Below are 15,822 nucleotides of genomic sequence, written 5' to 3' on the forward strand. Positions count from 1 at the left end.
GTTCTACCTTGGGGTCCATATACAGATCACGTACTTTTGCGGAAAAAAACCCCCCAAAAAAAGGTCAACTTTCCTTTGAAGGATTTATTGAAACAAAAACATGAAATATTATTTCCTTTCTAACAGTATAATTCATTGTTCTTGATAGGAACAACATTAGATGTGGCTTCACCTTAAGGGCATCCGATACAGTTTCAAGGGAGTTAACTCTTGGCGCGACGTAAAGCGTTTGAATTCCCGCAAAACGTCACTTTTTGCGGGACGTAATGCGTGTAATTTTCCGTAATAAGAAACGTAATGTGGATTTTCCGATGCTCCAATTTCTGTTTCTCCCGCATGCTAACTTCTACACCATTATATTAGCGCATTTGATTCTAAAAGGATAACAGTCTAATAAAATCATAAGAAATAAAACCCATTACTGTTTCTGTGAGATCTTCAACAAATTTAAATATCGTATAGTTACCAATCTCAAGATGACTGACCCTTTTGATGTTACTAATATAATGCATGTCAATAATAATTTTAATATGAGGAAGGTGCTACCTTAAATTCCAGCTTCATACCCAGACTATGTCCAATAAATTGATTGACTGTTGTTTGCTTAACGTCCAGTGGCAAATATCTCATGCATGTTCAGGACGTATGTCCTACATATGATATAGTTTTTGTCTGAAATAAAATAATAAATTCAGATGGAAAATATTTATGGAACGATCATTGCACTTCAAAAGGTTGGAGGAGGTATGGTAGTTTACTAGTCCAAACGTCTTGAAAGGCTATTATATTTTTTTCTTTCACGCGTCACAGGAAGGCGGGACGTCAAAGCAAATATTTAATATACCCTTCCTTACTGTCATAATTATTTGGACTATACTAGTTGTATTTGTCTTGAAAACATATTCTGATTCCCAAATTGATGGAAAAAAATATTCTGTTCAAGCATAGGACATTTTTATTATCATTCATCATCCACAATTTAGTCCCGCTCCGATTTTCTTTCATTTTTTTACAGCACAGAAAAACAACAATGATATTTTAAAACTGATACCAAAAATTTAGGTACAAGAAGAAGTAAACTTCCTAACTGAACAATTGGGCACTTTTTATGCCCCACCTTCGCTCTAATTATATCAGATGAACCAATCACTATTTACAGTCTAGTCATATGCATGGTTTTACCATATTGGTTACATGAATAATTTTTATATTTTATAAAATTTGTTTTTTCATATAATTTGTACATGTGTTCTCTTGTTTGATATTGGCATTTTATATTAAATGCTCACTTTCGATATACAATTGTGTTGGGTTTTATTTAGAGCGAACAACTCCTGTATGCCTCTCTGTACATGTATATCGTTGTTGTAACCGTGTCATTGGCGGGATCATAAGAGTCAGGATATACTTAGCATTACTTCCTGAACAAGACCCGTGTTATTTCAAAAACATGTATTATGTTTGTTTTTTTTTTACATAAGACGACGGGCGTATCATGCGCTCGTAGCGCAGTTGTTTGTTTTGTTTGTTTTGTTTGTTTTTATTTTTTTACAAATATATTAAGAGAAATGATAATGACAGCAAATACAATGCAATTTCCAATATAATTAATATTTCCAAATGACATAACCCTTTTAAAGAATAGTTGATATGCACTGGTTTTCGAACGTGTCCATACGATATCAGTTTTATAGAAACTTGGCAAGAATTGTACACTTGAAAAATCTGATTAACCATAAGGACCGAAAGGACAGACAGAGGAATGAAAGTGCAATAATTTATGTACCCCGCAATGCGTCGCGCTTTGATGAAAATATATAGTTATTTACCAATGAAATTACGCATAGGTAATATGTCCAGTCCTCTCGCTATTAATTCAATGGTTTTTGCGAAATCCAAAAATTTCAAAATATGGTCTAGTTTCTCTCTCTGGACAAAAGCATCCTTTAGCATATTCCTTGATAAGATTTGGTTTTGTTTTCTGATAACATTAAAAAGAAGATAATGGTATAATTTCCAATAAGACAACTCTCAACAAGAGACAAACATGCCACAGAAATTAACAACTATAGGTCACCGTACGGTCTTCAACAATGAGCAATGCCCATACCTCATAGTCAACTATAAAAATTGTGAACTTAAAAATATTTAGGAGTCTCCCAATTTTATTCAATTGTAATCATTGACCAGAATAAAAGTTGAATTTTATGAATAAATGCGAAATTCTTAAAAGTGATTAAAACGTGAATAGAAGGATTTAAAGGAGTATTGTAATGAAATAGCAGCCAACCAAAAAAAAAAAAAACAAACAAAAAAACAACATCTAGAGGTCAACATATGCTATAAATTAATACATAAATTAATGCACGAGTGTGTACAGTACATGCAACATGTGTATGACAAGTTTCAAATTGCTGAGTCTTTAATTTTAAAAGCCGTAAAAATTATCATCAGTCCGTAATCACTTTTCTTGGTATGTTTCTCACTTAGAAAGAGACGTATTTATGATTCACATGATTTTATTTCCGAAAACAATATTACCAATTTTTAGTTAGCTCTTTACAAGCAATATTTATACATCTGAAAAATGTCGCCGGTAATTTGCAACGATTACGTCGAAAAAGTCTGCCATCGACGTCGTGCACTTTAGCGCTAACGTTGAGGTTACAAAGGGGGGACGCAATTTTTAGGATAAATCGCGTTTATCATAGAATCTAGCACGGTGACATATATTTTTTATTTCAGATTTGGAGAAAGCATGACAAAATGCAGTTCATGCAGAAAAATGATGAAAATGACATTTTCAGAAACACTTTATTTCTATATTTTTTGGATTGAAAAAATCCCACTTTGAGCATCTGGTTCGCAATGTCAAGCAAAGCTTGGAAATTTGTATAGTCATTCGTGTAGGGATTTATTTTTTTCCTTATTGTCACTTATCACAGCTTCAAATTCAACCCGATCTTAATAATTTACGAAAAAGAATATTTGCTCCAAAAATTTTATAACATTGTTTAACTTTTTTGCAAAATTGCACAAATCCCCAATTTTCAGCCTCAATTTTCTCGAAAACGAGCACGGTGACCTATGTTTTATTTTGTGTTTTATTTTATAACTCGCCAAGGCCTACAACATATTTAAAAATTAAGAAAATGACATTTTATTGAGAAACTGTATCGGATGCCCTTAAGGTAATAACAGTACACACAATGTGGAACATCAAATGAGATTAACGAGTCGCGTGTCCCCTGTTTTATTGCTACAATAACATCCAATTAACACCTTCAACTTTGTACACACGTCAGACTATACAATTACACGCGCCAGACTATACAATCATTGTAAATAGGGAACACCTGTTAAAAACTCAAGATTGTCATTAATTTCCTTTCATCTTCAATCAATATGCATAAACATGATAAATATCGTTTAATGAGGCAATAAACAAATAAAAAGATGAAAACATTCACATTTCAATTTTCTTTTCCTCCTGTTTGGTTTCAGTTCTTTGTATTTCACAATTTGTGTCAATATTTTCAGGACAATGATGCACAAGTAATTCATTTTGCGAGCTTAATACATATTGCACGAAAAGAGTTTTAAAATACAAATTATAAGATAAATAATATGTTCTTAAACACAAGGAAAAGTAATCTCATAATACAATAATTAAACGTAATACTGGCTGTTATTCATAATAGATGATAAAATATTATGTAAATAATGTTTCATTTTTTTCTATCAATTTTAACTTTCTTGTCGCTAAAATTATTTTCTTTTGCATATTCTTTTAATATTTATTGCAATAATTAATTTTAATTAAAAAAAATGTTTTCTTGTCGCTAAATAACAGCTAAATAGTTTCTTGTCGCTGTTTGTCGCTAAAATAATTCTTGTTGTCGCTTCTTGTCGCTTGTTGTCGCTAAAATTCTTGTTGTCGCTAATTAGTGAGACCGTAAGCGTACTGTTATCTCCCCTCTTAAAACTCTTCAGAATAAATTAAGACTGGTTCCTTGTTTTTAAATTTTTCTCACACAGAAGTTTGACCGCTCGAAATGTGAGTGACAAATATTTGAACAGATTAATGTCTTAATAAATTAATGATAACATTTACAACAAAATACCAATTATTTATACTTTCACTATACTTAATGCATGGGAGATAATATATTAAGTATACTTTTACCTGCATTTTGGCTTTAGCGCGCATGTGACTAACCAGACAATAAACTATTGGAAACCAGTAGATCTGACTTTTTACGTATCAACTATCAGGTATTTATTCGTATGTCACAGTTGTATGAAAGTATAAGAATGGAAAGTTTAATTGATGCACTTTGAAACCAGTCTCTTTTTCTCCGCTGAATTAACTTAGACCGTAACATTCAAATCGCACTGTCGTCCAGATTTTTGGTACTGATTTTTTTTGAAGAAAAGGTTACAAGACACGTGTTTTTGTTGACTCACGTTTATTATTTCTGCAAAACCTAAATAAATTCTGTAACTAAGAACATCGAGAGTGGTAGGCTTTATTATAGACAATAGACAATATTTTATTCGCACAAACACATTTACATTAAATGGTTATGGCATACAAAATTAAGACAATAAACTGACTCTTATATGTAATGCATTATGCACATCAACATTTATAAAAACCCAGACTCAATATTTGTGGAATTAACTGTTTCAGAAATTATTATCTAAAGACGTAAAACCAAAGGAGTATAAATATAAATAGGCAGTGGCTATTTGACCGGCACCGGCAAAATAGCAAATTTGCTATTTAGCCGGCTCTGATTAAATTATATCTAACTGGAATTAAAATTTAAGAATAATAATTAAATATCAAAATTTTCTATTTAAAAACTTTTGTTAATGTTGCTCATATAAACACTTAAAACACTTAAACTTCTTATCTAAAAATAAATTAAAAAGTAAAATACAAATATGATAATAGTCACTTTGTAGCTATACTACATTCCGGAAACTAGTACATGTATACTCTTTTCATTTACGGAACCAGCATTGTGATTGTGTTGACGATGCAATCGCAAAATGGTCTTTCAGTACCATGAGAAGACTTGAGAAATACAATTATAATCAAGCGATTATCGTGCTTGGTCTTTAAACAAAAACCGTGAAAAAATAAAAATTTCATCAGACACATTTTTTTCAGTATAAGAAGGAAATGATTTTTAGAATTATATTTGAAAATGAAAAGGTGAAAAAAAGTCTAAAACAAAGAGAAAGTAATTGTATTTATTTATGTATTTTCTCATTTTGAAAAATAACATGTTAGTTGCACAGACGCTGCTCCTTATTATCCAATCTAGCTCAACCCAATACACATTAGAAGTTTGTTTTTCTCTAATTACTTTTTTTCTTCAAATTATTATATGATTTTTATGAGGTCATGTTAAGTTCCAGGAAATTGCGAGAACGCAGAATTTTTCACTATTAACACCAGAGCTTCCAGGGACCTTGAGGGGCCCCAAGACCCCTCGCCATATGACTTACCCCCGGCTTTAAGTACACATCATTTTGGCCTAGCTACACCCCTAGCTGTTTAGAGCGTATATAAAAAGGAGAAAAAGAACCCTATCTACATATGTAACATATGCACACAAGATGTAGATTCAAAGGAAGCCAGTGTAATGTGTAGTTCCTGTTTTGAGTGGCAACATGTACATTTATCTTGTGCTAGACTAAACAACTTCCAAAGGCAAAGAATTGGTTTTGTAACAATTGCAAATGTTAAATCATGTGTCCATTTGAAATTCATAGCAAACAACTATTAATATTGTCTGTCATATCTGTTTTACAGTCTGTACGGTTAGCCACTAGTCTGATGCCCCAGACTGGTAAAATTTCTTTCAGACTAGTAAGTTTTTTCAAAACTTTGTTTGGACTAATAAGAAAAATGTCAGAATATTATTCTTCGCACTAGTAGTTGAAAAAGTTTTTGGTGCAGACTGGTTTTATGATGTAGTTTTGCATAACACTATTTTTATCACTGGCAGAATATTTAAACCATAGATTTTAAACAGATTTAAATTTGAAAATCAACATTTTGTTATAAATATTTAAAAAAAAATATATTTAATAATGTATTTACAAATGTGTTTTCATGCTTTTAATTAAGTCTCCCAAACAAAGTTTGGAGACTTGTTTGGAGACTTATTGTTTTTGCTCAGTTCTTATTATTTTTATTATTCTTCTTCTTTTTCTTTTTCTTTTTCTTCCGCCACATTAAAAATGAACTTGTCCGCAGCGTTTCTCCATAACCCCTGGTCAGATTAACTTAGGGTTTCATAGAATGTTAGACTAATATGTCTAGGTGAGCCATCGATCTTTCCTTTGTGGATTGGGGTCTATTAAGGGGTATTTTGGGGGGCAGAAAGAAGGGAGGGGTTTACTATAGAACCCTATGGGATTTTTTTTTCTAAAATTTTCAAATGAATATAACTTGAAAACTATAAGTGATAGATACATGTAGTCTTCAGAAATGATTAAAGGACAATAAAACAAATCACATGAAATATAGGGGGAGTCCCTGGGGGGTCATCCCCGACCCCTTTAATTTGAGAATATGCTTTTATCTTGTAAACTGTCCAGATCCCCACCCCTAAACCTCATATATTCTTGAATGGGACAATAAAACAAATCAAATGAAATTAAAGGGAAGTCCCTGGGGGTCCTCCCCACCCCGTTCAATTTGAAAATGTGCTATTATCTTGTAAACGGTCCAGATCCCCACCCCTTAACCATATATATTCTTGTAGGGGACAATACAAAAAATGAAATGAAACAAAAGGGAAGTCCCTAGGGGGTCACCCGACCCCCTCTAGTTTGAAAACTTGTAAACGGTCCAGATCCCCACCCCTAAACCTCATATATTCTTGAATGAGACGATAAAACAAATCAAATGAAATTAAAGGGAAGTCCCTGGGGGTCCTCCCCACCCCGTTCAATTTGAAAATGTGCTATTATCTTGTAAACGGTCCAGATCCCCACCCCTTAACCATATATATTCTTGTAGGGGACAATACAAAAAATGAAATGAAACAAAAGGGAAGTCCCTAGGGGGTCACCCGACCCCCTCTAGTTTGAAAACTTGTAAACGGTCCAGATCCCCACCCCTAAACCTCATATATTCTTGAATGAGACGATAAAACAAATCAAATGAAATTAAAGGGAAGTCCCTGGGGGTCCTCCCCACCCCGTTCAATTTGAAAATGTGCTATTATCTTGGAAACGGTCCAGATCCCCACCCCTAAACCATATATATTCTTGTATGGGACAATAAAACAAATGAAATGAAATAAAAGGGAAGTCCCTAGGGGGTCACCCCACCCCCTCTTGTTTGAAAACTTGTAAACGGTCAACAGCCCCACCCCTTAACCATATATATTCTTGTATGGGACAATAAAACTAATCAAATGAAATGTAGGTAAAGTCCCTGGGGGTCATCACCACCCCCTCCTGTTTGAATACTTGTAAATGGTGGAGATCCCCACTCGTAAGCCATATATATTTTTTTATGAGACAAAAAATCAAATCAAATGAACATGGGACCATATGAATGGTGAGTTATGGGAGCTTTGTTTGGGAGACTTCGTAACAGCATCCTGTTACAATTACTTCTTGTTAATATAATAAAGTTATAAATTATTTATTTATGAAAATCTTTTATTTTTTATTGTACTGTATTTTTAAACGACCGCAAAAATTTTAATTTTTCGTCGTATATTGCTATCACGTTGGCGTCGTCGTCGTCCGAATACTTTTAGTCTTCGCACTCTAACTTTAGTAAAAGTGAATAGAAATCGATGAAATTTTGACACAAGGTTTATGACCACAAAAGGAAGGTTGGGATTGATTTTGGGAGTTTTGGTCCCAACATTTTAGGAATTAGGGGCCAAAAAGGGCCCAAATACGCATTTTCTTGGTTTTCGCACTATAACTTTAGTTTATGAAAATAGAAATCTATGAAATTTTGACACAAGGTTTATGATCACAAAAGAAAGGTTGGGATTGATTTTGGGAGTTTTGGTTCCTACAGTTTAGGAGTTGGGGGCCAAAAAAGGGCCCAAATAAGCATTATTCTTGGTTTTCGTTCAATAACTTTAGTATAAGTGAATAGAAATCAATGAAATTAACACAAGGTTTATGAACACAAAAGGAAGGTTGGGATTGATTTTGGGAGTTTTGGTCCCAACAGTTTAGGAATTAGGGGCCAAAAAGGGGCCCAAATAAGCATTATTTTTGGTTTTTGCACCATAACTTTAGTATACGTAAATAGAAATCTATGAAATTTAAACACAAGATTTATGACCATAAAAGGAAGGTTGGGATTGATTTTGGGAGGTTTGGTCCCAACAGTTAAGGAATAAGGGGCCCAAAGGGTCCAAAATTGAACTTTGTTTGATTTCATCAAAAATTGAATAATTGGGGTTCTTTGATATGCCGAATCTAACTGTGTATGTAGATTCTTAATTTTTGATCCCGTTTTCAAATTTGTCTACATGTACATTAACATGATTAAGGTCCAAATGGTCCAAAATTAAACTTAGTTTGATTTTAACAAAAATTGAATCCTTGGGGTTCTTTGATATGCTGAATGTAAAAATGTACTTAGATTTTTGATTATTGGCCCAGTTTTCAAGTTGGTCCAAATTGGGGTCCAAAATTAAACTTTGTTTGATTTCATCAAAAATTGAATAATTGAGGTTCTTTGATATGCCAAATCTAACTTTGTATGTAGAGTCTTAATTTTTGGTCCCGTTTTCAAATTGGTCTACATTAAAGTCCAAAGGGTCCAAAATTAAACTAAGTTTGATTTTAACAAAGATTGAATTCTTGGGCTTTTTTGATATGCTGAATCTAAACATATACTTAGATTTTTGATTATGGGCCCAGTTTTCAAGTTGGTTCAAATCAGGATCCAAAATTATTATATTAAGTATTCAGCAATAGCAAGAAATCTTCAATTGCACAGTATTGTGCAATAGCAAGCAATTTTCAATTGCACAGTATTGCGCAATAGCAAGAAATCTTCAATTGCACAGTATTGTGCAATAGCAAATATTTTCAATTGCACAGTATTGCGCAATAGCAAGAAATATCTAATTGCACAATATTGTGCAATAGCAAGAAATTTTCAATTGGCGTTATCTTTCTTTGTTCAGAATAGTAGTTGGATCAACTTAAATCATTGTTTTATGCAATATACAATGTATATTCACTTTTACTACCAACTGATAAATTAAAACAATCTTTACCATTCAGTGATAACAAGCACTTTATTTTACATTTTAATATTTTATGATGTATTTAAAAGAGTAGTTATTGTTGCAAACTCCATTAGAAATTTGAATTGATATCAGTTTTGGAAAAAGGGAAACAGGGATGTGAGAAAAAAAATGGGGGGGGGGGGTTAAATTTTTCTCATTTCAGATTTTATAAATAAAAAGAAAATTTCTTCAAACATTTTTTGAGAGGATTAATATTCAACAGCATAGTGAATTGCTCAAAGGCAAAAAAAATTTTTTTAAGTTCATTAGACCATGTAGACCACATTCATTCTGTGTCAGAAACCTATGCTGTGTCAACTATTTAATTTTAGATTTAAATAAGTTTGAAGAAGAAATCTTTAATTGATTTGTAAAATCTTGACATTTGTTTTGTGTAAAAAAAAACCATGTTATGTCAAAAATTTGATCACAATCCAAATTCAGAGCTGTATCACACTTGAATGTTTTGTCCATATTTGCCCCAACTGTTCAGGGTTCGACCTCTGCGGTCGTATAAAGCTGCGCCCTGCAGAGCACCTGGTCTTAAGTTTATTTGCATGATTTTATAGTTATTATATCGGTAAGAAAAAATGAACATGTAGCTAGAAGACCAGGATTTATTTACTTGTGTAACTGGGAAGGATTTTTAATGATTGTTGACTTCTCCAATTTAAAATTATGCTCAAAGAAGGACCTTTTATGTTGGGATTAACACTCCAAATGAGGGGTAACCCCTCAATGTAAGGATAATAAAAAAACACTTTTAAGGAGGCCGGAGGGTATAAAAAATCAGCAGAAATTGAAACATTTGATTTTTGATTTGAATGTACGGTAACTGTGTATTTGGTTGTTTTTGTCCATTTTACAATTGGTCCAAATTTTGGTCATAAGGCTTTAAATTTGTTTAGTTTGATTTAATAAACATTTAATAAAATTTAAAAGATAATAATTACAATGTTATATTTCAATTACCTCCCTTACATTGGTTTTAAATTATGTAAAGTTGTCAGCTAGTTCTAGTATGAATTATTTTTTAGCTGTTTCTAGAAACATCAAATACAGTTTTTCTGTAATGGAAGTAAATATACTGAGCAAAAAAAGTTGAATCAGTGAAATTGGTGAACGGTCGGTCTGGTGGTCCGCATGAAATTCTCAAGGCTGCTTTTGAAGTGGACAAAACTCTCACAAATAGAGAAAATTCATGGTCTTATAAACTATCTGAATTAATGAAATATATTGGAATACCCTTTAACAAGCATTGTAATAGTAATTTCAAACAGAAACTAGAAGATTTCTACAAAAATAAAATTATATTTGAACTTTCTAAGATAAAAGATGGAAACTGTGGTAAACTTTTATTTTTTAGTAAAATTTATACTAAATTTAAACAACAAGAATATTTAAATTTTAATATTCCTAAATACCTTAGAAAAAAACTCACTAAATTAAGAATTAGTGCACACTCATTAGCAATAGAAACTGGGAGGTATGCAAGACCAAAAATACCATCTAATGAGAGATTTTGTAAATTTTGCACAGGAAAAATTGAAAATGAGATTCATTTCTTGATTGAATGTCCGCAATATAACAAAATTAGATCTAAATATAAAATTAATGATATTAATTCAAATAATTTGAATGAAAATTTTACCAAAATGTTAAATCCTATGTCTGAAAAGGAATTAAAATCTATTTGTATGTATATTGAAGAAGCTCTTGATTTGAGAGACCACCATACCGTTTCACCAGATAATAATCTTTTACATTAGTTTGTGCATATGCATATATATATATATATAAATCTTATATTGTCATGATTGTGTGTTTTAAGTAAATATATGAAAATCTAGAATAATACTGAAATATAAGTTTATGGTATCAATATCAGTTTATAATGTATTTGTATACATAGAATTGGCTCATGACTTGTTACATGAATCTTTATTTCATTTATGTGTTGTTTTAATATTATAATTGTCTGTATTTGGATCACGCCCCATTGTGCTCTTTCCAATAAAATATTGAAATTGAATAACAAAACTATGAAATTTGTTTATTACAAAAACTTCACAACAAAATGGAATTAAAACTATATTTGCCATTGAAAGCCATTGCGGAGGGTCAAAATGTGGAAATGGGTAAAGAGTTATTAAAAGTCAATATCTCGTCCATGCTCCACGTGCATCAATGACGGATTGGCAGCATTTTCGCATTCCATGAGTATCTTTTGAATTTGTCATTGTGGAATCGCATCCTGGTCCCTTATCAGTGAATTTTCAAGTTCTTGTGAATTTTAAAAATCACCTTGAACTTTAAGGATGCGTCGGTTCAACAGATCTCAAAAATGTTCGATTGGATTGAAGTCTAAGGATCGACTTGGCCAATCAAGAATGTTGGAACAGATTCATCATCAGGCAAGAAGTATGTGGTCTTGCTTTGTCCTGTTGAAAATGGAACACATTATGATTATGCTTGGTAAAGAAAGGAAGAACAACAGGTGTGAAAATGTAATCTCAATATCTCCTGGCTTTCAATGTCTTACAAACAATCACTAAATTTGTTTTACCACCATAATGAATTCCTCCCAAAATGATTAAACTGCCACCACCTAAATGATCCTTCTGCATCACATTTCTTGCATGATATCTTTCATTGTTCCAACGCAAACCATTATGCAACTATCAGCGAACTTCATTGTAAAGCAAATTCATCTGTAAACATTACTGTTCTCCAGTCCCTGTTAAGCCAGCGTAAATTGTGGTTTGTCCAGACTAGCCTTTGATGTTGATATTTGGTGTTAGCTTCATCCCTTTATGTGGTCTTTGCACATGTATCCCTAGTCTGTGAAGGCGAATTCTATTTCTAACCGAAACACACACCCCGGTAGCAGCCCTTAGATTATGCACTACTCGTGTGGCCGCAATAATTTTTTCACGTGTTGACTTAAAGCAAAGATAGAGCTCCTCCTTTGGTGTTGTTTTTTTGGGCCTACCAAATCTCAGCCTATCTTTGCATTTCCGGTTTGTTGATATCTGTGTATTAGTCTCCAAACTGTTGATCTATGCAGGTAAAATGGAGCCCCTAGGCAACACTAAATTTGGCATTAACCATCCCATTGAATAGCTCTTTGGTGGTAATTTTCTGGGAGGCCTGTTCAAGCCCAATGCAATTTTGTTTAAACTTTCGTGTGGTTTTCTTACAAAAGGTACGTTGTCTCTGAAAGTGAGTGAAAAATAAATTTTATTAAATTTCGTTTTAAAGGTACAGGAACAAATGTCAAACCATTGATTACCGGTACACGTACGCGTGCAAAGATTGAATGGCACAAAATCAATCACCCAGAAAAGAGTAAGACTGTTTAAAATAACAGGTAGAAATGAAGATTATAACAATGATATTTAATTTTTTTTTGCAGAAACAATATATGTATATATATATATAAAATAATAATAGTGTATATCAAAGGGTTCAGTGCTAATAAACTTTTAAAATTGTTTATTTGTGATCAATCTCATTTGTTTGGTGTTTTTTTTTTAAATTTTTCTCAAGATTTAAGAAATTGTGTCACAATTGCTACTTCTTTGTATATATATTGTCTGAAAACAGATAAACTTAGTATTGCACAACAGCATAGTGTAATGCACATACATGTCAACCTCTGACAATGGGAAATCATGTCATGACATGACATGATATGTCAAAAAGCGTGTGAAAACGCGTGACGTAGATGCGGACTTATTAATACTTACAAATTTGTGAATATAAAAAACAATACATATTCTACTGTGAACTTTTATTGTATTAAGCAGTGGTCTGTTATGTTGCTTTTAAAGCACCACCACTAGCTATAGGCATATATTCAAAACAACTGCCAGTTTTAAGTTTAGTTACATTTATTTGATAATAGCACACAATACAAATGTCAAGTTCTGATCAGAATTCAGTGTCAATTTCTTTATAATTGAAAAGGCTCTCCCACAGTAGGAAATGATATTTGACTGAATTAGCTTCATCAAGATTTGAAAGAATGTCATAATGTTGTTTTTTTTTGGCAATGCAAAATGTCATCTATTATCTCTGCCATTGTTCCCATTGCTATTGCCTGGTTAAAACTGGGTAGTTCATCAGACGAAAGCTGGTACTATGAGAGCTGATCCAACAGTTCTGTGATATTTTTATCCCCATGGCCTGTAGAAATCTGTTTGTCCATATAGAAAAATAAACAATACGGCAGCCAACAATTACTTCGCATTTTTCGGTATTTATTGCCGAATAAGGAAAAAACCCGAGAATAGCGATATCACTAACGACCAAAAAATGAAAAGAACGAAAAAGCGTGTAATTGCGTGTAAAGTGGTGAAAAGCGTGTACACGCCATGTGACAAAATCCTCGCGTGTAAACCGTTAAAAAAGCGTGTATTACACGCGAATATCATGTCACTTGACATGTATGGTAATGCACAAAAACAAGAAATTGAATATAAATTCAAATCATATAACTAAGTGTAAGTTCTTTGACTACGTTATTCTGTGTCAGAAACCTATTACATTTTTATGTGTCAAATATTTAATTACAGTCCAAATTCAGACCTGTATCAAAGGGGATATTGTGTCCATTTTTGCCCCAACTGTTCAGGGTTGGACCTCTGCGGTTGTATCCAGCAAATTATTGTACAAAAAACAGCATTTATGACAAAAAAGTATACTAAAATTGAAAATGGAATACTAGTCTGGCTTCACTTTTTCCAAATTCTTCAAAAGAAATGTTTCCTGATTTCAAATTGTAGTAAATTCCGTAAATTTCATCTGATTTTAACATTGGTTTTCAACAAATGGAAGCGCCATGTTTACACTTTAGGAAGTTTCATCTGGCTATTTAAGAAAGAAAGATAACTTGTGTTTGATTTGTTTGGTATTCTGATCCTGGTAAATTGTATTGCGCAATAGTAAGAATCATCCCATTGCACAATACTGTATTAGCACATACTGAGCAATAGTAGGAATCTCCAATTGCATAGTATTGCACAATAGCAAGAAATATCCAATTGCACAGTATTGGCATTTGCACAATAGCAAGAAATATTCAATTGCACAGTTTGAAAATGAATACAAATATTTCAACCAATTTCAAATTTTTAAGATCTTTATAATGCCACATTTATTTTGTGTCAGAAACCTATATTACAATGTTACATTTGTATGTCAAAAATTTGATCACAATCCAAGTTCAGACAATATACATGTATATATATTAAGCATGAATATTATGTTCAGATTTGTCCCAACTGTTCAGGGTTCAACATCTGCGGTTGTATCAGGCTGCCCTAATTAGCAAAGCATTTTTATTAAGTTCCTAAATCACATTCTGACATTCTATGTCTGGAGTTGGTTTCACAAAAAAAACTTACAATCAATCTTAATCAACAAGTTTTTTTGTGAAACCTACTCAAGAATCCTTTATGTTGTGTCAAATATTTAATCATGTTCCAAATTCAGAGCTGTTTCAACATGTTCAAGCTTGAATGTTGTCTGAATACTTTAGATTGCTCAGCTGTTCAAGGTTCAACCTCTGTGGTTGTCATGGTCTTCAGCTTGATAATATTAAGTTGTAAGGAGTACGGTAAGCAATTTTAATATCTGCCATGTAGCCATATCCTGTTTGTTGATAGTTTGAAATTATACAACAAACATTGTTCAAGGGAAATTTTCATGAAATATCTGACTCCAACATGTTCTATGAATGGAATAATCAGTTATACTCCAGTACATGAGGCAGGTCTATTTTTGGTATTGGTTAAATTTTACATTGTAAACCTAACACCTAAAGTTCTAATCTAAACAAAATTACCTGCTCTGAATAGGTTGTTTTAACAGGTTTAAAGTCATATGAAACTTCAAATTAAAAAACAATTACCGGTATGCATATGCTATTTAAACTAAATGGCTAGTTTTTATTATAAAACTTATGTACATATATATACTTTTTTCTTAAGAAATTTCTATAATTTGTCCAAATTTAGAAGAAGTTTACTTTTTTTTGATTGCTTGCTTCCAGCAAACAATTCGGCCGACATGTTTTCAGTATGCAGTTACCTCGGCGTGACCTTTCTCGTAAAAATACTGTGATTGCAATACACAATTGCGAATGGAAAACCAAACATTCAAGATAAACTATAGTACTATATCTTATAGTACCTGTTATACACATGCTTACCTGAATATCCATGCTTCTTTGTTGATTGTTTACAAACAGGTGACAAAATTGTTAAAATTCAGCTTCAAAACACAACCATTAATTAGCTGTCATATTTTCACAACACTGACTGATTGAAATAATTTTTGATGATTACACAAAATGTATGCGAAAAAAATGATAAAATCCTGCACAGAATACTAAGTTTATGATATGTATGCACTGGTTCAATAATTGGATTAACATTATTTTTCTACAGTCACTCGTTTCTTATGATTTTAAAGTAGCAAGGTAACATGAAAATAACAAATATAATATATTTATAAGAGTGAA

At 32.3% G+C, this 15,822-nt stretch overlaps 2 protein-coding genes across 4 annotated transcripts in view; one reads left to right on the top strand and one right to left on the bottom strand.

The window, feature by feature from the left end:
- The window catches only part of LOC143063638 (E3 ubiquitin-protein ligase E3D-like), a 112,504-nt gene extending 108,172 nt beyond the window's left edge, over nucleotides 1–4,332 (bottom strand). The window contains exon 1 of the mRNA XM_076235890.1: nucleotides 4,187–4,332. The gene's annotated coding sequence lies outside the window, so the exon portion shown is untranslated. The remainder of the gene's footprint in view (nucleotides 1–4,186) is intronic.
- LOC143063636 (PAN2-PAN3 deadenylation complex catalytic subunit PAN2-like) overlaps nucleotides 3,993–15,822 on the top strand; it is a 295,154-nt gene continuing 283,324 nt past the window's right edge. The window contains exon 1 of one of the 3 annotated variants that reach the window (XM_076235882.1): nucleotides 3,993–4,057. The gene's annotated coding sequence lies outside the window, so the exon portion shown is untranslated. Of the gene's footprint in view, nucleotides 4,058–4,113; nucleotides 4,276–15,822 lie in introns of those variants that run through there. The other 2 variants (XM_076235883.1, XM_076235885.1) reach the window with 2 other exon arrangements.

The sequence above is a fragment of the Mytilus galloprovincialis genome, chromosome 2 (assembly GCF_965363235.1).
Source record: "Mytilus galloprovincialis chromosome 2, xbMytGall1.hap1.1, whole genome shotgun sequence".
Classification (NCBI taxonomy): Eukaryota; Metazoa; Mollusca; class Bivalvia; order Mytilida; family Mytilidae; genus Mytilus; species Mytilus galloprovincialis.